General features: G+C 43.6%; 2 long non-coding RNA genes across 7 annotated transcripts; one reads left to right on the top strand and one right to left on the bottom strand.

The window, feature by feature from the left end:
• On the bottom strand, positions 1-18,421 carry LOC111923840 (uncharacterized). 6 transcript variants are annotated; one of them, XR_015289976.1, is made up of 5 exons: positions 17,813-18,421; positions 15,885-16,047; positions 14,216-14,266; positions 2,366-6,531; positions 1-326 (listed from the first exon to the last, which is right to left on the bottom strand). It is a non-coding gene; the product is annotated as an uncharacterized LOC111923840 (long non-coding RNA). The 6 variants fall into 6 exon arrangements; XR_015289977.1 differs by lacking the exon at positions 1-326 and having other exon boundaries at positions 2,386-2,420; positions 6,409-6,531; positions 17,813-18,417; XR_002861329.2 differs by lacking the exon at positions 1-326 and having other exon boundaries at positions 2,713-3,309; positions 6,409-6,531; positions 17,813-18,417.
• LOC147655679 (uncharacterized) lies at positions 1,746-23,792 on the top strand. The gene is made up of 2 exons (XR_015289978.1): positions 1,746-2,713; positions 21,067-23,792. It is a non-coding gene; the product is annotated as an uncharacterized LOC147655679 (long non-coding RNA).
• The last annotated feature ends 1,679 nt before the right edge of the window (positions 23,793-25,471 follow it).

The following is a 25,471-nucleotide window of genomic DNA, read 5'->3' as shown; positions in this document are numbered from 1 at the left end:
TTCAGTATTTAAAGTATTGCTTTGAATCTATACAGATTTTCAGTTATTGGACCACTTGGATTTTTAAACCTCACTGACTCTCAGCCAGACTGCCTCCGTCTGCATTGAAAGGAGCCATTCTTCTTCCTCTTCTTTTTTTTTTTTTTTCCCTTTCCTTCAGTGAAACTGGAGCCTTTCCCTTCCCGTAACTTTCAGCTGGCTGAGCCATTCCTAGATCTCTGCATTTTTCACTTTCCAGCCTGACCTCCAGGACTCTGGGAGACGCGTAAGAGAAGTTATGTGACACATTGGCTGCAGTGAAAAGCTGTGCAGCTGAAGGGAAAATGCTGCAGATGTCAAAATAAAATAAAACCAAGTTTTACATCTACAAGGAAAAAGTAGGGTGAAAATGTTCTGTGAGGAATGGTGCTAGCTACGAACTAGTGGAAAAGCACAGGAACAGAGCAAAGTTGTACTGTGTAAGAAATAAAGTGCATGTACCATTTTTCATTGTACTTGCTTTGCCTAAAAGACCACTAAGAACTGTGTTTTACCTGGTTCAAATACAACTATAAAGAAATAATCACATAATTATAAAATAATCTAATTGGGTTAAAATCGTATTTTTAAACTGGTTCCAATTAACAGTTGTAATTTGTAGCAGACACTTTATAGGGAACAACACATTTTGCTTGGAAAAGTAAATATATACCATTATTGCAGTGTGGATAAAATTGTTAGACTGCTTAGAGGGCTTAAAAACAGTCCCAGAACATGCTCTCAAATATGAGATCACACAAACCATCAAAATTTTCACGGGTCTTAATGTTTGAGAAAGTTTATTAAAATCCCCGGGGGTATCTTATGATTTTGAGTACTAACTCATTGCAAAAATACTGTCAAAAAAGGACAGTATCCAAAAAAGGATAGTTTATATATTGCTATGCAGAAGAGATTCACAAAAATAGTTTCTCAACCAAACATGGTGAATAAATTGTCTTGAGCCCTACACAGCTCAAATGTAGAAACTCACATTTTCTCTATCCTTTTCAAAGAGCAAATATTCTCAGATGCTGTTTCATCTAGAATAAAGAGAAATCTCTCCATTGCACCGGCTTACTAAAAAGATAGATAAAGTACTGGAATTCTTTTTAATGAAAAATAATTTTGAAACACTTCTCCAGTAAAACGCCAGTACACCATCTTGTAATTTTAGTTCTGGAATTACCTGGAAGGACTATTACTGACCTTATCACAAGAGCAAAAGAGTTATTTTGAGGTTACAGAGAACTGTTAGTCAGTTATTGCCAGGATATTTAAGCTGTAATGTGTTTGGGCCTGGAGCTGCCTCTCACCATGTATTTATATAATTTGTAGGCCAAAAGAATCCTGACTTGCTTGGGGCACCTGGCTGCTATAGGAATATGAATGATGAATAGTAAAAATACGCTAAATTCCTTGACAGGTGATCCTATGTCACTGTAAAGGTTTATGGGAAAGCTTTTAGTACTCTGCTGCCTCATCTGACATGATTTCCCCCCTCCACCCCAGATCTGCTAATATTGAAATTTAGGAAAGAAAAAAGAAGGAAAAAAAAAAAATTAAATTATTTACATTATTTGGACAAGAAGCTGGTAAACAAGATATCCTTCAGTCTTTCCAGGGTTCTTATTTTATTCAATTTTGCACAGATCACAGTGGCAGACACAGTTTCAAAGAAAAAAAAATTAAGACAGAGATGACTGTTAGAATTTAACAGAAAAAACAGTTGTAACCGAAGTTCGTTAACGAGATCTTATTTAACTTATCAGTATGCAACAGATGAGAAGGAGGATCTTTTAAATGGTGGTGAAAAAAGCTTAAAAGTTTCCATTTAGCACCTTCACATGTGAAAAAGGTTGTGCTGCACCTTGCTGCTAGACCCTTCTGTCAATAACACACATTAACATTGCTGGAGCACAGAGAAGTCCTGTTGGATCAGCTCTGCATACCAACCCACATACGTAGCACTCCATCCTGCCATGGCTGGGAGATTTTACCTATCCATCAGTGGCTAGGAAATGTGAGATAAGCGGACAAAGGAAAACGCCAAGGCACGGTTAGGTAATCTCTTTCCTTTACGAAATGGTTTCTCATACTGGGAAGATGAATGGCACTCCAAAAAGCACGTGCCCTCTCCTGTCAGTAGCAAAAAATTATTTTTTTTTTTTCCAAAAGCAGGCATCCCACAGCTCTCAAATTCCTGGGCACAGAGGACGCGCTTCCCGTTGAGAGAATCCCGTTGATAACCATCCCCATCACCCAACAGCTACTTTGTGCCCCTCCTACGCCCGTCTGCTACAGTGACATGTTGTTTCTCATCTTCCACTTGTCCTGTTGCACTCACCGGGGCATTTGTGAACAATTTGGATCTGCATCTCAATGATATCTTTCAGCACCACCTGTGAAAATTAAATGGATGAATCATGCACACAGGCTGTGTCTAAGGCATGGGTGCCTGTGACTCCCTAGTAATTTTACAACCTGTTTTCCAGTTTCAGCCAAGTTTGACAGAGGGGCAAACACCTCCTGAGACACAAAGTTCTCACAAGGTCTGGAAAACAGACATCCCCATGGAAGAAGTTGGCAATGTAATTGCAGGAAAGGCAGCAGGACCAGCTGTGCTCTCACGAGACAAGAGTACACCCAACAGGCACAAGGAAACCAGGTTTCACTGGGTCTTCAGCTCATGGAGGTATTTGATTCATTGGCAAAGTGTGTCCCTGCATGGGTGGTGGGATGCATGAGCTGTGCTTTCTTTCTGACGTGTGCATGAGCAGCAGGGTCAGGCTCACATTTTCTATTCCCAGAGGTACCCTACCCAGCTCAGGGATGGAAAATGTGAAAATATCTGCTCCTGCTAAAGGGAATCAATACCTGCCTATTGGTGTGATTTAGAGGAAGCTCAAGGTTAAACTAGACATGCATCCTTTCCTCCACTACCTGTATGTGACCCGTCTTGTGCGGCTGCCCAGCTTAGCCCACCAGGACTTCAAATTTAGGACTTCAAATAACCAGGTCCCAAAGCTTCACCTGAACACAAAGCCATCTTAAATAGCCTAAGAAATGGAAAATGTTCCTGTAAATATCAGTTAAATCCAGACCCATCCACAGGAATTCAGGGGACACCTCCAGTAGGGAGAAAACAGAGCAGACACCCAACAGACTAAGTTCTCTGAGGGAAGGATACACAGCTCTGCACAAACACCACATGGGCCAAAGCATAAATGTGCAAGTCTGTAGGTGACAGCCTGCAATTCTACTTGCACTTGGATGCACCTGAGGGTCTCCCTGGAAAAGAAACACAAATATGTGGATCATCATTCACAAATTCAGCCTTTCAAAGGTTGGAACTTTTCTCAGAGGCTCTTCCTCCCCGTTTTTCTTGGGACTAATTTTAATACATATCACTTAATAGAACTTTGTTTCTTACGGCCATGCTCCTGAGGAGCTCTCTCCTGTTTTTCTGCCAGAGAATTACAAATCCTCGGTAGTGGACAAAACATCCATTAGCAAAACTCCTCTGCAACTGGAAACCAACTCATTCCTTTATTTTGGACAGTACCTGTTTTTGGGAAGGGAATGGCTATTTTTTCAGCCAGCTCATTTTGTAATGGAGTCTAACTCATTCAGGTTCTTACTTTTTTAAAGAGATGTGGAGAAGTGATCAGGCCTGAGCCAGAAGACCCCATGTTCTTTTCGGAAATACCCAGCTTCACAGCTTATTGTATAGTGCAGAATAGTGGGTTTTGTATACAGCCATGTCATAGAGAATTAGATAATCTACACTACTACACTCTTTTTCTCCAAAACTGCCCAGAGTTTTTCTACCTCCCTGACAATGACTCTGTGACTGCATAGAGGGCAAGCACATGTAACAAAACAGAATTCACGTGCTGTGCAAACCTCTGTGACAGTGAGTATCACCTGTACCATGCACCTATCACCTATACCACAAGATCTCTGGGTATTCACCTTCAAACCCACAAAATTTTCATTCCTTGCCTAAAGGGGAATCTGTTAGTGGTACCAGTTGTGTGGCTAAGCCAGCAACCAGAGACAGACACAGATGGAAGCAGGTCTGACATTCCACCAAGCAGGAGGCAACAGTGACCTATATACCCTTGTCAATACATTTCACAAGAAACTGCAAGTTGTTTCAGCAAAATATGACTCCTTTGATACTTTCCTGTTTAATTTAATACAGGCTTTTAGTATCCAAAGAACCCCACTGCTTTGAAATGAGGAAACTTGGTCAAAGGCTTCGGCAGTCAGCCCACAGCTGGCAAGCACAGTTCAGGGGCCTAAAACACAACTGCTCACTAGGACTAGGAGTGCACTCACAGACAATGGAGCTTTTAAAATTAAGGCTTGTATACACAGGCAAATTTATCAGCCTGATTACACTGGCATAATTAGGCCGATAAATTTCCCTGTGTAGACAAGTCCTGGGACTCTCAAACTCATAACTAGGCAGGTCTTTCAGAGAGAGAGAGAGAGGGGGAGAGAGAGAAAAGAAGGCAAATTAGAAACTTCTGAAATACCTGAGGAATAATTTTTTTATCTGTTTCTCATTTTTCTTTCCTAAGATTTCTTTTTTCCCTACAAATGAAGGTGTATTTGAGTTCTAAATTAAGATTTGAATGGGACATTGGTACACTAGTTTTTAAAAAAAATTAGAAATAATAACAATCATCAACATTCCCTCGACAGAGAGGGGCCTATCTCCAATGTCAGACAAACCATGGGCATTGACAGAGCCATGTCAGGCAGGCCAGACTCAGAATTCCAATATAGAGCACACACTGGAGTGGGCTACTCATTTTTTTGGACCATGCATCTGACATGAGACTCTCAGATACCCCTGTCCTTCCACAAGCATTGTGAGAAGCCCATGCTGTGGTGATGAGCAGTCTGGAGACACCCCAGGAGCACATCTGTGGCTAACTCTTTTCCTTTCCATTCTTCCCTCACCAATCTTTTCACACCACAGTATCACATAACTCCCTTTTGAAACTGCCAACTCCACAATGAAATAGATCAAGTCTGAACTGGAAACAGCCCAAGACACCTGACCAGGATAAGATCCCTCTGGTGTCTTTGTGGATGGGAAGAGTCTCTCATCCCAGGCACCTTCCACACGGCTTCAGTCTGCCTCAATGTCCTGATGCCCCGAAGCACTACTTCCCTAACAACAAGGATCATATCAGGGGAAACAGTCATGGCAGGACAACCACAGTGAACCTAGCCAAAAGACCCTTCCTAATGGAGAATGCGCCCTGTGTTCTCCTGGCTTCCCGCAGGGTGTGATCCCACCCTTGTACTGCTAATATAAAGTGGCAAGGGCTTCATGAGCTATAGCAACACAGCTATTACCAAGCTTCATCTACAAGGGCTGGCTTCAGATTTTGATACTCTCCCTCAAAATAATCCCTCAATGGACTTGGAAGATTCAGCCTTCAGCTTCAGCTACTTCCCCATCCCAGCCTTTTATCTCCTACCTGTCTTAACCTCCATCTTCTTCCATATCCCTCCTTGTCAGAAACACAGCTCTCTGCCTTGCCAGAGGCAAAGACTCTCTTGATAACCTAGCATTGTTCCCAGTCTCTCCCTCCCCTTTACTCCCTGCTATCAACATAACACCGAGCAGCTCGAAGGAGAAGGGGAGCCCCCATCACGCTGGGCACTGCACATGCATGCGCTGGGAGAGAGACTTCTCTTCTTGATCTTACAACCAAAACAAATAAGGCCAAAAGAAATGTTCTTCCCTTCTTACAGATGGGAAACCAGGACTACAGATATTAAATGTCTAGCCCTAGGAAGCCTGCAGCCAAGGCAGGAACTGACCCCCTGTTTCCTGAGAGCCAGCATTCGGTGTCTAATCGCACATGATCAGTCTTTCCTCTCTACCTCCCTGTAGGCACGAGGAATTTGTGCTCTACGTCTCCACATGTTTCTCTTGGTCTGCACTGCACACAGCCATACACACCTAGATGGGACTCCTTAATAAATAATCATATGTGGATTCCTGCACTTCTCTTGTACTTGTCAACCCGTGCCTCCCTTATAGCACAGGAATTAGTCTTTCCTTCCTGTATTCCCAGTGTAATTACCAAACAAACTTTCCTCTGGCATAGACTTCCCACACCAAGGACACTTTAAATCTCACACATAAATCTCTTTCATTTCAGCATGTCTCTCTCCTGGAGAATGGCATTTAATGGTGATCTTTTTTTAATCAGGTTCAGTCCCCTGCTTCCCACCCCCATCTGGTGAAAGCAACTTTCCACTTAGAAAGGAAGTCAGTCTTTGATTTCATAAATGATTATAAGAAGATTTAACATCCTCAGGAGCACAACTATTTTGATGAGAATGTATTTGCTCCAATACCTTTTCCAGCTGTCCTGCTTCTTGATACAAACCCCAAGATGCAGAAATCTTTCTGAATTCACCCTCAGACACTCCAGTGTGGAGACAAGCTGTTCACCCTCTCGTCATTTGGACTCTGTCTCCCTGTAATGCAGCAGAATAAAGCAGAGAATTGTCAGCACACCAGCTGTGTGCTGGTCTCTGCCTCAAGCCCTGGCAGGCGGTTTGCTGAGCATGGATGTGTGCGGGCTTGTTTGCTTTAGCTCGCTGACCTCCGCTTTGTTGCTGCAGCCCTGCAGCTTGCCGAGACTGCCACCACGAAGGGCAGCTTGTGTGGAAAGGCAGGGGAGCCGGGCAGATGAAAGTTTCAGAGGAGCCTGCATCCACTGTCACTGTTGCAGGCAAGTGTAACTTTGCAGGCAATACCCATTTGTGTGCAATCTGTCCCTCTTCATGCTGTGGCCAGCTGAAGAATAATATCAGATGCTGTTTGCACAGTGCCATAGCGGGTCAGAGTTTTCTGGCTTCAAAGGCAGATTTGAACTGTAAGATAAAATTTTTCTGCAGCTTTGCTTTCAAAGACTTTGTGCCATTTTTCCTTTCAAATACTACCCCTCTAAGGATATGTGTATATGTAAAATGAGATGGTAACCTGAGGGCCACAGTCCCAAGTCACCCTCCAGTGATCTCAAAGGCTGTCAGAAGCTCAAAGGGCTCTCCTTAGAAAACAGTAAATGAGATTCTGGCTCAGAAAGACAAGCTATGCAGAAATTTCCTGCCTGGGTCTCTTCAGGAGTGTTTCTGACTCCGCTACTAGGTCCAAAGGGGTGGGACACAAATGTGAAATTGTTTTTTGATCAAAGTCTTCAGTGTTTCATCCTGCCTGTCAGAGCTGTGCAGCCTCGTTTCAGCTGCACTAGTTTTGTGGAACAGAGCAAGAGCTGCGCAAAGTCAACTTCACTTCTGAGGGCTTCACTCCTTTTCTTAACAGTCTTCCAGACTAAACCTATTCTCCTGGTACCAGAGACACTCTTTAGAGATCTTGATAACACCGCTCCAGCTTGCAGGTGGCACACCTACCCAGGAGTACATTGATTAAGTGCAGTTTTTCTATGTTTCAATGCCACATTCAGTACAGTCCCCCTCAGACCTGGTTGGTTTATTTGGATTTGAGGTGCAATGCCTGGAGACTCAAACCCTTGCAAGTCTCTGCTTTCCATAACATCAGCAGGAGCCACGTCAGCACCTGTGGCAGTTGTTGTTCTAGGATGCAGGAACAAACTTCCCATCCTACACAAATGCTTGGATGTTGAGGCCAGAGGGACTTACTGAGATCATTTTGTCTGGCATCTGGAGCAACATGGACTATAAGATTATGCTAAGTAATTCTTATTTGAAGTTCCATAGCTGTGGTTGAACAACAACCACAATAAACATGCAATCATGGAAAATCTACCACAGTCCCTAGTAAGCTGTTCCAATGGTAAATCACCCTCACTGTTAAAAATGTGGACGTGGTTTTCAGTCTGAAGTTGCTTAGCTCCAGCTCAAGGCCAACAACATATTGTTGTTACAAGTCTACTGAACTGCAGAGCCCTTCCTATTGCATCGCTGATCCTACTGAGGCATCTTTAACTTGTGGCAAGGGACTGGTTTGAAAGCTAAATAAGTAGAACTCCCCTCCCATCTTTTGCTGTTGTGAGGGAATTTTTTTTTTCGGTTTGTTTCTTTTCACTCGGTTGCTTTTGTAACTTTCCCCTGAACCTTCTCAAATTTTTTAATATCCCCTTTGAAACCAGTTGTGAAGCTTTCTGAAATGTAAGTGGCCCTCTCAACATTCACAGAGCTAAACTACCTCCTTAGGCTTTGTTCCAAAAATTTCCAAATGCATTCATGAAGTCCTTCCAGGCTGTATTTTAACCAGCCCTGAAAGCTACAACAGCATTTCCAAATCTCTGAGACCAAAGTCATATTAAGTGACATTAAGATGAAGCAACAAGCCCTTGAGCCCCCACATCAGAAATTTTAGAAAGAAGCAATCTCACAGCAGGAACAGTGAGTGAGCAGAATGATCTGTCAACTTCTCCCATTTCTCTGTGTGGACAAGAGCTTTGTAGCTACTGTCTGCTCATTCATGCTGACGGCTGCAAGTTCACAGGGGCTTTGCTGTTGTTGTTTTAGACTTTTAGCCCATTTCTTTCTACATGCCACTTTTTGGGCCTGAAGAGATGCAACATGTTTCAGACCAGCTTTCTTTTTAATCAAAATGCAAGCAAGTCTGCATATACATAGGTTGCTCATGCCTCGAACACTGACCCAGCCAAGTAGAGTCAGCATGAATGGCATCTACATTTGTAGCTGCAATACCCTTGGACTGACACATTAAAGAAAGGCCAGCACTTTTCTAAAACCATGCATCTAAATCCTATGTTTTCCAGTGGAAACAGGTGATCTCGTCTCAGCTTTAGTTGTGGCAGAGCCTTGTGGATGTACAACTAGCAATACAACCCAGTCTTCAGCTTTGAATGTCAGGACTGCGGTCCAGAACTCACAGAGCTTTTCCCCTCTTTCCCCCTAAGAAATATTCTGTAAAAGCACTTCCACCTACAGTCAATCCCTACAGGGATTGACCAGTACAGTCAGTCCCTACATGCAACTTCATGGCCTGCAATTGTGCAACTAAAAACCCTGCCATGGCTGCCTCTTAAGCTGAAGATCTGTGCTGGTCTGGCTGCATGGGACATCTTTGCTTAAGGAAGGAAGAAGAGAAGATCACCACCACACCCCAAACCCAGTCTTTCCCCATACCCAGTGCCACTGCTCTCTGTGTATTAATAAACCAGGTGTTGAAAGCGAGGCTCAGCCTGAGGCATGCTCAGCGCTACTCTTGTCGCTTGACCCACCTCCTCATCCTAATTAGGCCTGGCCCCTCCCTGCTAAATTGCCTCTCAGGCACGTTGCTCAGTCTTCCCCCTCTCGCCTCTGGCATATTCACTCACTAACTTTTTATTTCAATATTCATGTTTTCCAGTTTGTAAGGCCCTCCACTCATTTTCAGTAGGCTGCCCCAAGAACTCTGTTCCAGTAATGGGATGTGGGGGAGGAAAAATGTCTGGAACGAGGGAGGATGAGCACAGCTGGAGCTTCCAATCTCCTCACTCTTTGCTCTCCAAATCTTCCTCATTGTGCTGTCCTGGGTGAAATGCACTAGATGGGCTGAGAAACAGCATCACTTCTCATCTCCTGCAGATGCCCTCTCACTCCTGGATGCTCATTTGAGAGATTCAAGTTTGGAGGCTCTCCAGCAGTGGTAGTGCATGCAGCCTGCTGTCCCCTAACCTTGGCTGGAGCTTGCATCTAGGGACACGATGTGATATTTGGCTGCAGGAAAGGTCTTTAGGCTCTAAATTCTGCCTGGGGAAAATGATGGTTCTGAGGAATAAACCTTCCCTATATTTTACCAGCAAGCTGGCATAGTGCTATGTAACTGCTGCCTTTCCTTGCCTTAAATGCCTTATTCTTTCCATGTATCACCTGTGAAGTTCAGACACCTCACCCAGACTGGAGGATCACACTTTCAGCTTGGCACACCCTTGGCTAAATTTAAATTTTTTGCTCCTGTCTCCATCCCTGTTCATTTATGCCATCTGGAAAGACTGGAAGCTGTTTGGGCCAATGTCTGCCTTTTGCTACACATGTGCAGCAAGAAGTCCAGCTGAACATTAATTGAGATCTCTGGATGCTGTTGTAATACAAAAAGTAAATAGTAATTAGTAGGATCAGCAGATTCAGTACCAGACATATTGCAAGTCACGCCCCCACCGTATTTACACATGCTGATATGTGAATGTGCCTGCAATGGTTAATACCCTCATATATTTGTCTCTACACTGTGTTTTTAATGTAATATCCATTCCTTTCATAATCATGTGTCACTTAATATCCTGACTAAGACAGAACATTCTGTAACACACTAGCATGTGTTTGGGCAGAATAGTGAAATTATCTTTGAAATGTGGCAGAGATGGAAAGATCAGATGATGAGTCTCCCTAAATTTCCCTAAATTTCTGCTGTGGCTACTGTGTTTTAATATTCTAAGCCATCAACGAGTTCATTCTTCATGCCTGTGATGAACTAAGTTATGCTCGCTGCTATCTGATTCTTGTGTGCAAATTACACATTCCAAAGAAAATCTATAATGGAAAACATAATTGCAGTAACAAGCACCCTACAGGAATGCAAAATTCCTCCAGAGGATCATCAGGGGTTAATTGGGCTCTTCTTTGCACAGTTCCACAGAGCCAATCCTATTCATATCGACTGAGCACTATAGGGAAAGCAATAAAATTACCAGCTAAAGCCCAGGTTCCTGCCTGTTCAGTGTGCCATGCTAACTCATAAGACAGAGCTCTGATTGTATGGCTGAGCCAAACAGGACGGCTGTTTTTAACACCCTTCTAACTTATGGTAACCATTAACTACAACCTGACTTCCCATTACAACATACCACTGTGAACACCTATTAGCAGCTAATTGAATCGTCTAAAAATGGTCATAATTCAAACCTGCGTTTGTGTTTTCATACTAGTTCTCACAGCTTTTGCTGTAGTACAGGAGAATATGCAAATCAAGGCTCTGTTTTAAAGCTCGTGCTTAGATGGAAGTTTAAATGGAAACCTAATGGAGTGACGAAGCGGAATAAAGCCATATTGTATTTTTGATGTTACCCATGAGACATGATAGGAGAAACTAATAACAAGGCTCCCTATCTCTAAACGTTTTCCAGCTGTGAGCCACTAAAGAGCCAAAAGACCTCTCTGAGTCAACACCAACAAATGCATACACTCACATCGTAATTTTCTGCAATTTCTACTCACAATTTCAAGCTGTACAGCATTTTTCATTCTCCCTTTTATTTAAAGAAATAGAAGTATTTCCTCTCAGCAGCATCACGGGTTGTTTTCCAGCCCACTATATCCTGAAGCCTTCAATTCTGTTGTAGTTCTTTAAACATGAGTATGTTTTTACTGTATTATGAAAGGCAACAAAGTACTTGTTTGCAAAGTGCAAACAAGCACAGTGTTATTTACAGGTTTGCCCGTATTTGCTGCCAGGGATTTTTTTGTTTGGTTTACTGCCTTATTTTATAAAGAGTTTTCATTAAACCAATGAAGAAGTTGTTAGGTATTATTTTGTCGAGAAATATGGCTACTTCAGATTAGCATAAATTATCCTAAACAGGCAAATCACTTTAAACCATTTACTTAAAATGAAAGAAGAATGTATTTCACCAATTGTAAGAAAACTGTTGAGAGCAGATAAAAAAGATAATACACCTCAGAGGGAGGTAGCTGTCTCCAGGGAAAAGACCTGCTCCCTTTCTGCTGAGTTACAGAATCATGGTGCTTTCAGGCCCTTGCAATGCAAAGTAAAGTGCAACCACTTAAATCTCACTCAAGGTGTCATTGAGGTTTGCATCAGTTAAATAAATCCAAACTTGGTGGGAGGGTGGGGGAGGAGGAAGGGACTTAGGCAAAACCATGGCAGCTCCCTCCTACAATGAAGCACCCAACCACAATCAAGTCTGTCTAATGTAGGTATCTATTTGGACAAAGAGTGAATGTCCTCAATATATGTATGAAGCAGTAACCCTGTCCCACCACACCCTTTTTACACATTATCCGCTGGTCAGCTCAGAAATGGGCTGCTCAGATCTGCAGACTTCGCTTTGTTTTGGGACACACCTGGCATGAGGTGTGACCCACAATCCGCATTCACCCTGCTGGCTCATACATCACGTTCTTTTCATGTCTATTACATAGGTCAGATGCTTGTGTCTTGCATCAGCATCTGATGCACTCTGATTGATTCCACTTCTTGGAATAACCATCAATTTTCAACAAAGGAGTTTTAAATCACCTGCCATTTGTCAGACTGTTTCCCACCACTTAGCACAAAGCATTTTGATGGATAGGGAACGGTGGATTGTCTCTCCAGTGAATGTACAAGAATTATGTGTTTTACATGGGAGATGGGAATTCTTTCCCACAAACACACATGTGTGGCCCTGCTGGCTTTCTTGGAAGCTGCATACATACTTCTGAGCAAACAACCACCACATTACTTCTCGCATGCTCAGAGACTGTGCTAGGTTACTCCAGAAAGATTAATAGTGTGCCAAAAGTAAGCAACTGAACCCTTATTTAGGCAATTCAAACAACAGTATTTTGAATGTCCAGCCCACAGACCTTTGTTTCAATCCTCACTTCAAACATTATAAAACCTACATTTAAAAACCACCAGAATTTGCTGGAGCAAGTAGCACGGGGAAGGCAGTGGTTGGGACATCTATGGCAATTGCCCTCTGGTTGCCAGATGGGCTCGCAATGTGTGTCTCTCCCAGTTTTGGGAAGCCCCTACTGCCCTTGCTACCACCAGAGCTCTAAGAATTTCTTCCACTTACTGGGCTGTGGGGGCTTAATTTATTGTTAGAGCAAAGACCTTGTGCAGTTGCCCTTCTTGTGCCAACAGAGTCAATGACCAAAGCACCAGTGCTGCACAGCAAAGTCGTGACAGAGTTGGGAGCACTGAATTATGGAGGGGCACCACTGCACTTTGAAGCATGTTTCAAGAACCAACCTGTTTGCCATATAGAAAAGCTCCTGCCATTGTGAAAAACATCTTCATCCCATCCCCTAAACTGTAATGAGCTACCAGGTTTCACATTTTTCGTTCTAGCATAGACAGTAAAAAAACCCTCCTGAGAACAGGAAAACCGAGGGCAGAAGCAGACTGTGTTGTAGCCATTCTTTGATTTGGTCCCCACTCCAAGGAAAAAGGAAAGTTTGGGTTTTTTTTTTTCAAATTCTCAACTCTGACCTACTAAGCTTTAGGGTCATGACCCTCATTTGGGAAAATCTGCACTTTCGTCTCTTCCTTCTCCCTCTCTCTCTCTCTCTCTCTCTGTGTCTCTCTCACACATACACACTTGCATGCCATGAAAACATTATCATAATGTCTGCTGACAAAACGATGCCTGAAGATATGTGTCAAATGCAAGCATCCAAATAACAGAGCCAAAAAAACATTAATTTCAATTTCAAACATAGGCTAATATAAAAAAAAGGCCCAAAAAGGCTGTACATTTTTACTAGACAGGCAGTGCAGCATTACATAAATTGACTGAAAATGACTGAAAATGAAATCAAATGACAGCACCCAAGAGTAACCATTAATTCAGGGTTCTTTCCAAGCCTTCATTCATTTTTCTTCCCCTTGACTTAATACTTGTATTTTCCTTCTCTCTTTTAGATACTATCTTGGGCTATTTCTTTACCTCTCTTTTCCATATTTGCTTCACTTGCCTTTCATTTTCTATTGAGCCTAACAGTGGGTTCCCCATGGAGTTCATTCACAGTCAAATGTTTCTTAGTCAGCAAAACCTTCCACATCATCATGTTTTTCAGTGCAGTTCCTTCAGCTTTCATTATACCCTTGGGCTAAGGACCATGTGAGCCCCCAGTCTGGGGAAAGGAAGTTCACTCTTCCTGCCGTCCATGACAGCTGCCTTCAAGCACCCCAGCTGGCTTTCTTGAACCCAGAAAGGGAAAACTCCAGTCTAGGTTCAGTCCATGAGCAAATTTTTTTCTCCTCTCAGACATGCCATGCTGTTCAAAATTTCTGTCCTGAGTCCATTACTAGGAAGGCCCTGGTTATCATTTACAGAGAGGTTCTCTTCACTGGGAGACAGCAACAAATAGAGATGCATCCAGCTCAGCCCTAGTACACCCAGAAATACCATAAATCTGACCCAGAGATCCTATTTACAGATGTGTTTCACCCTCCACTTTCTGCATCTGTATGTAGCTGCCCCTCCTACTTTGAAAAGAACAAAATGTTAGATGGCATCCCTGAAGAGCAATTCAAATTCCTGAGCTGCACTTGAGGAAAAATGTCCCTGCTTATTATGTTACTGAAATCCTCCGGCTCCATGCAAATTCTCAACTGACTAATATTGATTCCATAATATTTACTGTTGATCACTTTCAGGTCTTGCTGTTTTCCATCACTGCTGATGGTAGAAAAGCAGTATTTTTCTAGCATGTTACTATTAGTCTTCAGTGTGCTGTTGTCTATCTTCTCTTGGAATGACTTTTTCATATAATGCAATTCATATTGTTTGTCACCCCCACAACCCAAGAAACGTGGTGTTTGCTAGCCCAGAAAATATCCACTGGCCCTTCAAAAGCCATGGCCACGCAGCATCACACATGCTAGGAATGTATTCATGCCAGTCCCAGCGGGGGCTTGTGTGCAGGTGCAAGTTAAAAGCTTGTTTTGGTCCTTTTCATCATAAAGCATTAAATCTCTGGATCCCTTAAGACTCCCACCCAGCCTCACAGCAGGCATGTCTGAGGAGACATTAGTGTAAGCATCTTGTAGTGCTGCTGAGGTACTTAGTTAAGCGTTCCCCTTTTGGGCCTCATTTTTGCTACTATGCACAATAACGCTCAAGGCTATGCAGCTGCACTCCAGTTCATGCAGGATCAGGTTCCCCTGCCCTCTTTCTCCTGGCTTAGCAATTTTTTATTTTTTTTTTCTTTTTCCTTTTCTACCCTACACTCATACATGAACATTTCAGAGCACAGAGCACCATTAAGCTCAAAGAGAACACGCACGAGCATTTCATAGCTCTCCACACAGCCCTTTTGCCGGCCTTTCCCTTCAAAGAGGCTGCTCCAAAAGTTGACTGGAGCCAGCGAAAGTCTTCCCGTTGGCCTTGGATCAGGCCCAAAGTGAGGGCCACACTTAGATGGGAATGGAGGCACTAACGAAAGGCAGCTTGCCTGCCAGCAGGCAAAATGCAGGGAGACCTACACAGAGGAAGGGTCAGACTGGAGAGACGAGCCTCTGTGTGGCGGATGCTCTGCCAAGCAATCTGTGCTCTTCGTGACTTCCACTCGAGCAGCCTGTTGAGGCACTCAGCTCTGGCTTTGAACTGCGAGGTGAAGACAGAGTATGGGCACTGCCTCACTTTTTTTAATCCGCCAGATTTATTTGTTCAATATATTTTTGCTGTCTTGCTTATTCTTTTTATAAGTCTTATTATAACAAAGCAGGATTTTTACATGGCAGTGGAAAATATGTCAGCTGATGATGTTTGGGAGAGTCAAAAAAAACCCAAGTAAAAGCCTGTATTCAAATTTTGTGAATGGGCAAATGAGTATTGTTCTCATTCTCTTTTTTCTTCTGGATGCACCAGTCAGCCCAGGAACAGAAGTCTCAGAGCAATTCTTTCCATCTTTTTACCCACAAACAGGGCAATACAAGAGTCTTCACAGTTCCTCCTCCCTGTTACTCAATAACTTGCAAACACACGCTGTTTTAGCACCACCCAAGTCAAAACAGAGTCCTCATTCAATGCAGATTGTCCATGGCTCTCTGTTTTTCACAATGCCCTTTCTTGAAAATAGCTTCATTGGAATGATTTATCTACCTTGTTTAGATCTCAGTGCTTTCTACTCCCACAAACACGCAGCAAATACAAAGGAACTATCTCCAAAAGAAAATCCAGCAGAGTTGTAAAATGATGTGTTTGGATGAATTTTCTAGCAGGGTCCTGACAAAGCTCTGGTTTATTCAACATTTTCTGCTGTTATCTGGAAGTAGAAGTAGAAAAAAATCATTAATTATATTAGCACTTGACACCCAGACTGGGGGAGATTAAAGAAAACAAGAAATTTATAGTGAAAATGGAAATCAAGTGAGAAGTATTTGAGAATTAGATAAGCATTATCCAAATGATACAAATTTATAATTACATATGTCAACAAGTAGACTGGTTACTTATCACGTTGGGATAACCTAGTGCTACCTTGGAAGATACTTTGCATGGAATGACAATGCTAATATTTTGTACTCAGAAAATGGGTTGTCCATTCTTTACACAGTATTTCAAATGCTGTAGAAATTCACAGAGACGTGGAGATCACAGCAGAGGAAAAGCACCTACCACTGAACAGGAAAGATGATAGAAAAAACAAATGATGGCAAGCCTTAAAGGACTACTGCATGTGCATTTTGCCCCTCCAGGCTAATGAGAAGAATTTAGCTCAACTGCTTGACCACAGATGACCACAAATCTTCTGCAATGCTCTGTTCTGGTTCATTGTGTACATAAATTATGGCTTTCTGAAGGATACATAAAGTACAGTTCACTGCAACCCAGATTTATTTAGGTGTGCAAAAGAAGAGGAGATATCTAGATTAAGGTAGCTGTCTTGCATGAGATAGCTCAGGACCATCAGGACCACTCTGTGGTGGAGTCCATGTGTGTTACAGACCGGGCTCAGTATGTGCCAGAGGCAGAACTGAGCCTCCCTACTGGAAAAGCTTTCCTCAGCACTGTGAGCTCTTGCACTTGTGAGCCATTGCAGAGTCCCAGAGACTTTCAGAGGTTGGGTAAGAGGCAGTGAGCCTAGTGAGTGCCACTGCCTAGCTGGAGAGAATCTGGCATATCACCGCTGGTGTGCATGGGCAATGGATTCTGTCCCATATCCAGCTTGGAGGCCATCAGACAGACATCAAATTAATATCTGAGCCTTAAATTTCCTGTGAAACTTCCTTACTCTGGCTGCAGCCTACTATTTGTCCCTGGCTCACCATCACCAGCTCAAAATCCCCTGGCTTCCCTGTCCTCCATTATGAGTGTCAGTGCCACAGTGGTTCCTGTCCCACGGTCACTCCCTTTGCCTTTTGTTTCACCCTCACAGGCTCCCTGCCTCTATCACAATCTCTGGGCAAATCCTGATCTTTGCTCTTCTGATCTCTGAGTATGCAGGACAAAAGTAATTACAAGGTCTCATTTTTTCCAAAGCACTCCCAAATTCCTGTCCTGGACATTTACCTCACAATCAACCAAGCACTCCTGAAAACTACTGCACCTCTGAATAGTACAGGGTTTTTTATCTTGCAGCCCTAAAGATACTCTCTACAGTAAATATAGCAATACAAATCTATATGAAGAAGATGGATGTACATAAATCATGTTAAAATCTCAGAATGCTGCCATGAGGGTCAAGGCATGATTTGAGTGCCTCATCACATTTTGGACAGAAGTTTTGAGCTTAACCTCCCCTAGCTGGACATTCTTCACAAGCTGTCCCAAGTTGCTTAAGCAGAGGTGACACAGTCAAACCTCCAGCTTGATGCCATGGGCAGAGTATCCCATGCCTGTAAAACAACTGGGAATGAGCTGGTACCATGGAAAACTCACTTGTTTGTGATTTTCTCTTCCCATAGTTCAGTGAATCACTTAGGATTTGTACTCGTTTGCAAGGATCTTAGGTTGGCAAGGCCCAACTGAACACACTGGGCCTTTGCACACCTTCACCCTCACCCTGTTACTGTGTTCCCAAGTTGTACCTCAGCAGGATTTAGCCCCTTATATCATTTCTTCTTCCTCCAAGGTAAGAAAGCACAAATGTCCAGGAGCTTTGCTGAGGTACCTGCACAGGCCATTGAATAGCTAACGTGCTCCATGTTGAATTCCAGCATGGCCCACGTACATCCCATGCTGTGATACAGTTGGACTGTGTCCCTAACAGTGAACTAGACCATTATGACATTGGGACCAAACTTCCAGGCCAGTTGGAGGGAGGCCAGAGAACAGTGGGCTAGTGAACAAGCCTCCTAAATAAGGTGGCAGCCAGCAAACCATCTACTGGGTATGCTGTCTGGCACACTCCTATTGCCAGACCAGACCCAAAAATTGTTCAGAGCATCAGTTGCAATGGGCCATGCTCATGCCAGTGAGTGTGTAGCAGTGTACTAGCACAGACTGTCATCTTCCAGAGCCAAAGAAGGCTGCCAGGCCTTCTTGGATTCACTAGCATAGACTGAGTCCCAGTGTCAGACTTTTCTCCCTCTGAATAATGATACAACAGCATCCTAGAATGGGGTAACCACAGAAATAGAAAAGGTTTGAGCTGCATCCTCTCCCTGGGAGGGTGGGAAGGTATATACTGAGTGTTTCTTTCCCACTCCCCAAGGTGAGATGAAATCCATCAGCACTTTTGCCTTCATCCAATCTGCTTGGGATAGGTATGTAAATACACTTGATTACTTTCTTTAGTAAAATTTCTTTGGTTTTAAGGTTGCTTTTGAAGTTTGCTCAGATTCCTTGAGACTGCTTCACCCATGCATCTTTCTCTGTGTAAATATGTTTTTAATACCATGCTTTGACAAATGACACTCAGAATTTGCTTCACTGACCCCACCGAAGTTTAGAAGCAGCTGAATTCAACTTTGGATATATTCATGTTAAGGACAAAAAGTTTTCCTCAGTTAGGTCTGCAGTTACACCCAGAATAAAAATTATGGCAGACAGAAAGACCTCACTTTGTTGTAATTCATGAGTGATTCCCTCAAAAGCAGTCTACCTGCATAGGACTAGTATCACAAGAGGAGCAGTAGATCCAAAACTGAGTCTGACTTTGCAGCCATTCTGGCCAAATGTCCTCTTCCAGCCCCAACTGTGCCATCCACAAAAGCTGCAGTCTCCACTCGCCTTTACCTACATATCACTGCTACAAGTCACAGGTCTTTTGGTTCAAGAGAGTCCTCAGGCATCCTTAGCACATTGCACCCAAGTAGCTCAAATTATTTAAATTACAGCGTTCTTCTAAACCAGCTCATTTGACTGAAATGGTTAAAAAAACTTTTATTTCAGCAAATCTCCCAGGAGATTCTGAGGGATATTCAGAAGATAGATAACAATCTGCAGTTGAAAATTGCAACATCTCCTACAGATGTAGTTTTTTGCTCAGCATCCTAGTTATTAACGCAGTATGTCCCCTGTTGGAGGACAGCTTTCCTGGGGCACCACCTCTTGCACCTTCCCACCACACGTGGGTGGAGGTTGCAAAGAGAGGAAGTGCAGGGCAGGAAGCTTTGCCTGAACTCTGTTGCTCTCACAAATGTCCTTTGCCACTTTTTAGAGCCTCATCTGGCTTTTTAGGGAGGCTGCTAACCTTACCTCCCACTACTGAAATTCCTTAGACCATTACAGCTGCTCCTAAAGGAGCTGAGGCTGTGAAGGATGTGGGAAGGACAAGAGCAGATCCCAGAAAAGCATGGTTCATCCTTCCCCTTCCTCCTGTTCCTGCCCAGGACTGGCAGCACTTGGCAGCACAAATAACACAGTCCTGACCTGCTCATTCCCACAGCTGGAGCAGTGTCTCAGGCAGTGGCAATGACTGAAGAAAAGGCTTTAAGACAGAGAGGAGAGGAGAAAAACCTACCTAGGATCTGGCACTTTCCGCTTCCAACTCAGGCTGCCCTCAGGTAGTTCACAGCAGTCCCGGATCTGCTGAGCCTAGAAGGGAAAGTGAGGCATGCAGAGGTGCTGGCAATAGGGACAAGGAACATAACCTCTTTTAAGAGACTCAGAGAGAGGGGAACGTGAGCAAGCCTGAGACCTCAAAGCAGCACCTTACACATCTGTCTTCTTCTACATTTATTTCTAAACATTGTCCTTGAGCTGAGCTCACCCCTCAGAGAGGGAATTGGCTGAGGTAAGTGTGAACTGAAGTGCCCATGCTACAGCTGGGGCTCTACCACTTGTTTCCCCCTGCAGTTTATCTACGCACTCACTGCTTTGCCACTTACTGTTGCTGCACCATTTACAGTTCAGGATATCTCCATCACTCTCCTAGCTTATAAGCTCAGGAAAGCAGTTGCTGTGCTGCCAGGACTCGATTTGCTTGCCTTTATCTACCACTATTTCCAATTCAGCTGGCATGAATGAATGAAGAGAAACACCACAATACTCCTAAGTCACTGATGTCCTCCTTTCCTGCCGGAGATCACTGTACATCTTGAGGTGACAGAAGACATTTTGGCATCTGAAACAGACTCATATTCATCTGTATTTCAGCCTGACACGACACCAGTGAAATCACAGCTCAGACTGCAAGGTTTGAGTTTGTTGGCTTGCTGCTGGCAACAGGATCAGTGAGTAGTTACCTAACCATGGGCCAAACGCTGCACTGCTGACTCAGGCACAGAAGGAGGTTTTCAAAGTGCCTGGGGAACTTAAGTTCCAAGTGAAAACAGCACTTGTACCCACAGCCTCACAGCCTCACTCAGAGCTGTCTTTGGCTTCAATAACAGATAGGGACAGAAGGACTTGAGTTTTCTGACTCACATGTCTGTCCTGTCCCATAGACACTTTAACGCAGGAAAAAGTCATCCAGAGCCCTAACATACAACCAAAAGTAGACAATACTTTATAACCACAGACTAGTCACTCTGACTCCTGAGCAGCTCTCAAAAGTAACTATATTTTGTCTTAACAGAGGTCTCAAGGGATTGGGAAGGTGTTATTGAAAGGTAGGCTCCTGGACCACAGACAAATATATAATATATCAAGCTGTGAGATCCTAACCCATCTAGGGTTTTATGAGTCAAAAGGAGAAAATGAAAAGGAGGGATCAGCATGTATGCTCACAAGTGAGCATAGCTCTATTAAATAATCACTAGATACTATATCTGTGGACTTAACACAGTTGGAAAATGACCTACAAGTTGGCCACAAAGTTTCAGAAAATCTTAATCCAACAGTTTTAATAAATTAAGCTGAAAATGCTTTCCTCCTTTTCTTTGTGTTATTTTTTAAGGCAAAATTTATGTATACTTTGAACTACCATTCAAACTATGAATTCAAAGATGACAAGAGACAGATGAAAAGCCAAAGAGGTTCGGCCATGAAATCAAGTCCTGTAAGGCTACTGAAAAGAACAGGGCTAGAAGGTTGGCTGGTGAAAAGTGCCTTCTTCGAAGGGACTGACTTCTACCTTCTGAGGTAGTTCTCATTCAAACCCCTCATCAACTGTTTGGAATCTTACTGCCAAGATCAGAAAAAGTTCCTGGGACTAACTGGAACTCATACGTAGCATTGAAAAACCAATCAAATAAAAGGTAGAGGAAACCTTCTTTGTGTTGTGAAATGCAGAGAAGCCAGAGAAAAGGAATCAGAAATAGGTTTTTGACACCACCACAAAAGAAAGCTGAGACCTCCACTCGTGTGGCAGCTGAAGACTCTAAGACATGTAAAACAGCTTGTGGCAACAGCCTGAAAGTGTCTTGCAATATCGTGTCCTCATTTTGCCTGGACAGATGATGAAACCACATAGCACTAACTCGGCAGCTCACAGCAGGCATTGTGCTACAGCTCCACAGGCTGTCATTACGTGGGCTGCTGCCTCCTGCCTCTGCTGCCTACATCCCCAGGGCTGCGTACAGGGCGCAGGAAAGGGTACAAACTTTCAGCTGGTGTAAAATGGCAGAGCCCCACCAGATTCCCTGAGACTTCATTGATTTACAGCAGCTGAAACTATGGCCCCTGCTATGCTTAAAGTCTGAGACAGGCTTTCATTGGACACAAAAGAATACGCTTTGGGACGCTTTGAAACCTGTGCTGTGCGCAAGCAAGGAGCTAAACGATTCCCAAGATTTTCTGTGAGCCATGTACAAGCACACACTGTGCACTGAGTGCAAACAGGCTTCACCAGACACACAGACACAGAATACGCTCCCTGGGATGTGCCAGGGTGAAGAAGAGTTTTCTAAGTCACTTCATTTTTACTGGAAACCCTGCTCCAGTCCTCTCACATACAACGCCGTGTGCACTCCTCGTAACCAGCATTGTCTGAACTTGTGGTATTTTAATAAACCTTCCTGCCAAGCCAAGGACGCTCTAAGACACATCACCTTTGTCCAGAGGAGGATCCCAGCTGCAGCGAAGTCCAGAGAGTGTGAGCTCTGCTACAAACCAACACATAGGTATGTTAAATGAGTTCTATTGAAAATAACTGCTCTCCGTACTGCCTGGAGTGGAAGGGGGCACAGGCTGTTTAGAGAGTGCACATGAGAGTGACAGATTGCAATAAAAAATCCACTATACACGGAGGAAAATGAGGCAGTACAAATGAATGCCTCTTTTTTTATTTCATAGGGACAGGTTGGCAAAAGCAGGTTATTGGGATTGGGCTGCAAAGAAGAGAGGAATTTTCTTTTTTATTCTGGAATCACGATTCATCTTCATTATTCAGTCACTCAAGCTTCCTTGGAAACAGAGTGCCACTGAATTATGGCAGTCATAGATGAATTCAGCTGAAAAATATATGTATAATAACAACAGAGAGTAAAGCTGGTCTTCTTGTGCAGCCCTACCAAGAGACAGCCAGACAAAAGCATGAAAAAATTGACTGTCTGGCCAAGAATGAAATTGCTGGCAAGTCTGGTTTCAACCCTGCTATTAGCTTTCTTGCAGCTGCTTCAACTACCCAAGCAGTACTGAGATAAGTGCATTGTCTGAAGTCCTTTTTCTTCCTAATTGGGGGCAGTATATTCATTTGCATATAGCCTATTTCTGATAAAAACCTCATCTGGGAGAACTCAGGAGCTAACAGTTAGCCACCTTAGACAAAACAAAATAAAAATTAAACAAAATCCAAGGGTTTTGATTCCAAACAAGGCAGTCTGAAGCGTTCCTGCATTTCAGGATGAGCGTCGTGCTTCCTCTGGGGGCAGAGGGCTCTCCAGCTGCATCGCACATGGGGCAGCTCTGCAGTGCCAAAGGGGCAGGATGCAGGTGGCTGCACAGGCTGGGGGAGGCGATGTGTTCTTGCAATCTCTCTCCCTTGTGCAACGGATGGATGGGCAGAAAAGAGTGGCAGGGGTGGATCTTTATCCCTGATGCTCCTGTCCTGGCACTGCAGCCACCTCCATGACACAAGGAGCTCTGAGCATAAATTCTGTGTGTTTCAGGGGGAGAGGGGGGACTGGGGTAAAGGCTGGCTTGCGTCTTGCCCCTGTCCCAGGAAGATCGCGACTGGGCGCTGATGGATCGGGTCAGGAGAGGTCACGCTCAGGGTCTGACCCTCAGGAGTATATTTTGGACCTGATCTAATGATAAAGTGTGACACTATGCCAGCCTTCAGGCTCACTCAGCTCACAGGCATGCCATTAAGGTTTCCTCTCTTCAGAGGTGTAAAGCACTTCTGTTGCAAGCCAGTAAAAGAAGGTACTGTCTTAGGGTGGAACAGAAAAGGTTATGGAACATTTGCCAAGAAAGTGCCTCTGCTCTTCTCGTTCCAAAACACGCCAGGGCTTAAAAAAAAAAAAAATTGAAAAGTTTCAAAAGGCATCCAGCGATTGTTTTTTAGGAAACAAAAGAAGCACTTATGGGTTAGGTTTTCCAAGTTAACTGCATTAGTAGATACACTAAACAGACAGCTTGATCTGGATGAGTCACACAGCAGAAGACGAACAATGACCTGTGTGTTCCTCCAGTAAAAATCGTTCCTTTTTTTGCTGTCAATAAAGACTTTTCAAAATATAATTGCATTTGGGCAGTCAATTGAGAGGGTGTGGTTATCAGAAGATCACCCCCTCCCCCCAGGAGTCAAGTATTTGGCAGGGTGTCAGAATTTCAGGATACCCTAAGGCAGGGCACAGCACCTTAAAATAACTTCAACACACCTCATACCATGCCTGGATGTTGAATCAGCCCAGAGATGTCAATCACATACTGCCATTCATGGCAGAATCACCTCAGTTGCTCTGAACCTCACTTCTGAACTCACAGCTTCCCTTCACAGGAATCAGAGGAGGTGTGGGGTATATGTGTGTGTGCTTGTGTGTGCCTGTGTGTGTGTAATTCCCCAGCCTTCACAATAACAATTCCACCCTTTCAGCCTCCTTGTTGGGAAACAGCCCTTGTAGAACAGCAAGTTCCTCTTTCACAACAGCTGCTGAAAGGAGGCAGCACAGCTTGGCAATGGCAGGAGGAGACAGCAAACCTGAGCCTTCCCTTCAGAAGTTTATAGGGCTTTTGCTACCGACAGGCCTGCCAGTGTGATTTACCCCCACCTAGTAATCCTCAGCTTGGATTTTTCAACTTGAAAAGTCAATCCTTTGACTTGTTGAGAAGTATCTGTTCATGAGATGAGCAGGTCTCAGTTCCCTGAGAGCTTGGCATGAGACAGTAGGTCTGGTTTTCAGAGGGGCTAAGGTTCCCCTGGTATTACACTGTACACTGCTGTGGCTGTTGCTCTGTTGGTTGTTTATCTGCACTGGAACACTGTCCCACAGACCAGGACTCTGCCACGCTGGATCCATAAGCTAAATCCTTACTCACTTGAGTTCACTGCTCAGCTTCCCTCCAGAACAGTATCCACATGCAGCTCCCAAAAACAATGATACAAAATATACTATTTGTTGAAGTATCTGCCATGGTCCCTCATATCTTGTTTTTTCCAGCTGTAAATTAAGGGTGAATGCAGATGTGTAAAGTGCTGTGGGATGCATAGGTGAGTGCCAAGCATTTTGTATGCAGAGCACAGTACGCACTGCATTGCTCTTCAGTTTAAGAATACATGATTTTCCGTGCTTCACCTTGTTGTCACACCATCCCTGAGATTGTCATCTAACAAATCACATCAATTCCCAAGGAACTAAGTCCAAAAAATGACTTGCACACGTAAATAAAACCCGGATTACTGTGTTATTCTTTCTGGAATGCAAGCAACCCACTGCTTGCATTATTAGGGCAAGATTCACTATTTCAGAGATTAATTTCAAGATTTTGTTGCCGACTAAGAAGCCCAGAGTTTGGAGAAATTGCCTTAATTTGTGCAGACCACTAGGTGGAAGTGCTGCTCCATCTCAGCCTTGATGTTCCCAAGGCCTCTGGAAGCAGCAGCCAGGGCTAGAGCAGCCCTTGACAAAATCTTGTTTATAAGTAAGAGAAAGATGAGGAACCAGAAGCCTCGATCCTCCTATTTTCCAAAGCAGAAATTTGGTTCCAGTGCACCCAAGTATCTCAGGAAACATGTGTCAAAATCAAATATAATGAAATCATAACAGCAAGGCTTGTGCCAGTGAGTCGTGAAAACTCAGAGTGTACCTTCAGAAGGAGAGACAGATGAAATTATCAAGCATGCCATAACACAAGCCATTTATGAATTATTAGTAATTTATAATGTGTTTTAAGGGAGAGGGAAGAACCTGAGGAAATGA

The sequence above is a fragment of the Cyanistes caeruleus genome, chromosome 1 (assembly GCF_971803275.1).
Source record: "Cyanistes caeruleus chromosome 1, bCyaCae1.hap1.1, whole genome shotgun sequence".
NCBI classification, from domain to species: Eukaryota; Metazoa; Chordata; class Aves; order Passeriformes; family Paridae; genus Cyanistes; species Cyanistes caeruleus.
The sequence above is the reverse complement of the archived record's forward strand: the minus strand, read 5'-3'. Positions and strand labels throughout refer to the sequence as shown.